The sequence below is a fragment of the Podarcis vaucheri genome (assembly GCF_965113315.1).
Source record: "Podarcis vaucheri genome assembly, chromosome: 5".
Classification (NCBI taxonomy): Eukaryota; Metazoa; Chordata; class Lepidosauria; order Squamata; family Lacertidae; genus Podarcis; species Podarcis vaucheri.
The window spans coordinates 26,214,017-26,217,112 of record NC_138763.1 but is presented as its reverse complement, the minus strand read 5'-3'; positions in this window follow the sequence as shown (position 1 = coordinate 26,217,112).

Genomic DNA, 3,096 nt, shown 5'->3' with positions numbered 1-3,096 from the left:
TTACTATAGATCCCCAAGCCAAACGGAGGACATAGATGATGCCTTCCTGGAACAGATGGCCAAGCATGCAAAAGGAAGGGAGATAGTAGTAATGGGGGACTTCAATTACCCGGATATTTGTTGGACGTCAAACTCAGCCAAGAACATAAGGTCAAACAGATTCCTCACTGGCCTTGCAGACAACTTCATTGTCCAGAAAGTGGGAGAAGCAACAAGAGGAACAGCCATTTTAGATCTGGTCCTAACCAATGTTGATGACCTGATTAGTGGGGTAGAAGTGGAAGGATCATTAGGCGCGAGTGATCATGCTCTTCTGAAGTTTACTATACAGCGGAAAGGAGCAGCCAAGCATACTAGGACTCAATTTCTTGACTTTAAGAAAGCCGACTTCATAAAACTTAGGGAAGTGCTGGGTGAGATCCCATGGACAACAATACTAAAAGGAAAGGGAGTTCATGATGGCTGGGAGTTTGTTAAGAGGGAGATACTAAAAGCACAACGTCAGGCAATACCAATGAGACGGAAACATGGAAGGTGCCTAAAGAAGCCAGGGTGGCTATCTAAAGAACTTTTAACTGAATTAAGATTAAAAAAGGATGTGTACAAAAAATGGAAAAGGGGGGAAACCACCAAAGAGGAATTCAAACAAATAGCCAGCACGTGTAGACACAAAGTCAGAAAAGCTAAAGCACAGAATGAACTCAGGCTTGCTAGAGAGGTTAAAAGCAACAAAAAAGGCTTTTATGGGTATGTTCGTAGCAAAAGGAAGAACAAAGAAACAATGGGGTCACTCAGAGGAGAAGATGGTGAAATGCAAACAGGGGACACAGAAAGGGCTGAACTACTCAATGCCTTCTTTGCCTCAGTCTTCTCCGATAAAGAAAACAATGCCCGACCTGAAGAATTTGGAGCAAATGATTCAGCAAAGAAAACACAGCCCAGAATAACTAAGGAGATAGTACAAGAATATTTGGCTAGTTTAGATGTATTCAAGTCTCCAGGGCCAGATGAACTGCATCCAAGAGTATTAAAAGAACTGGCAGATGTGATCTCAGAACCACTGGCAGTCATCTTTGAGAATTCCTGGAGAACAGGCGAAGTCCCGGCAGACTGGAGGAGGGCAAATGTTGTCCCTATTTTCAAAAAGGGGAAAAGAGAGGAACCAAATAATTACCGCCCAGTCAGTCTGACATCAATACCAGGGAAGATTCTGGAGCAGATCATTAAGCAAACAGTCTGTGAGCACCTAGAAAGGAATGCTGTGATCACCAATAGTCAGCATGGATTTCTGAAAAATAAGTCATGTCAGACTAACCTGATCTCGTTTTTTGACAGAATTACAAGCCTGGTAGATGAAGGGAACGCATTGGATGTAGCCTACCTTGATTTCAGCAAGGCATTTGACAAGGTGCCCCATGATATTCTTGTAAAGAAGCTGGTAAAATGCGGTCTTGACTATGCTACCACTCAGTGGATTTGTAACTGGCTGACTGACCGAACCCAAAGGGTGCTCATCAATGGTTCCTCTTCATCCTGGAGAAGAGTGACTAGTGGGGTGCCACAGGGTTCTGTCTCGGGCCCGGTCTTATTCAACATCTTTATCAACGACTTGGATGATGGACTCAAGGGCATCCTGATCAAATTTGCAGATGACACCAAACTGGGAGGGGTGGCTAACACCCCAGAGGACAGGATCACACTTCAAAACGACCTTGACAGATTAGAGAACTGGGCAAAAATAAACAAGATGAATTTTAACAGGGAGAAATGTAAAGTATTGCACTTGGGCAAAAAAAATGAGAGGCACAAATACAAGATGGGTGACACCTGGCTTGAGAGCAGTACATGTGAAAAGGATCTAGGAGTCTTGGTTGACCACAAACTTGACATGAGCCAACAGTGTGACGCGGCAGCTAAAAAAGCCAATGCAATTCTGGGCTGCATCAATAGGAGTATAGCATCTAGATCAAGGGAAGTAATAGTGCCACTGTATTCTGCTCTGGTCAGACCACACCTGGAGTACTGTGTCCAGTTCTGGGCACCACAATTCAAGAAGGACACTGACAAACTGGAACGTGTCCAGAGGAGGGCAACCAAAATGGTCAAAGGCCTGGAAACGATGCCTTATGAGGAACGGCTAAGGGAGCTGGGCATGTTTAGCCTGGAGAAGAGGAGGTTAAGGGGTGATATGATAGCCATGTTCAAATATATAAAAGGATGTCACATAGAGGAGGGAGAAAGGTTGTTTTCTGCTGCTCCGGAGAAGCGGACACGGAGCAATGGATCCAAACTACAAGAAAGAAGATTCCACCTAAACATTAGGAAGAACTTCCTGACAGTAAGAGCTGTTCGACAGTGGAATTTGCTGCCAAGGAGTGTGGTGGAGTCTCCTACTTTGGAGGTCTTTAAGCAGAGGCTTGACAACCATATGTCAGGAGTGCTCTGATGGTGTTTCCTGCTTGGCAGGGGGTTGGACTCGATGGCCCTTGTAGTCTCTTCCAACTCTATGATTCTATGATTCTATGATTCTATGAGAATGTTAGCCGCTTTGAGACTCCTTCAGGTAGTGATAAAGTGGGGTATCAAATCCAAACTCCTCCACTGAAGTACATTTCAACTGTGAGCGTTTTTTAAAAGAATGCCTGAGCAAAGTATTTAATAATTGTGCTATGTTAATCACGTTTAACAAATGCATGGAAAGCTGATCAGCTTAAGGAAAGGTTAGCAGTACAAATACTTGTATGATTTTCTAGCAGCGCTTTTTTTGTTCATGGGTTTAAAGGAGAGGGGGAAAAACCAGAGCTAAGACTGAATGAAGGTAATAAATAAAGCTCACCCAACATTCATGTTTCAATTCATGTTGGGTGTAGGGTATGACGGCTTGAGGGCATCTTTCCAGAAGTTTGTCAATGGATCTCTCATACTGCCCTAACCGAGTATCGCAAAGAATGTGGATGCTCAGGCCAGGAAGAGTCTCTTCTGGAAGGGCCTCCAGCAGTGGCAGAATGGAAGGTATATTGAAGTATGGACTACATAAGAGAGACTGAAGGGTGGGGGCAGAAACTTTGAGACTCCTTAAGGGAATGAAAGGCGGGA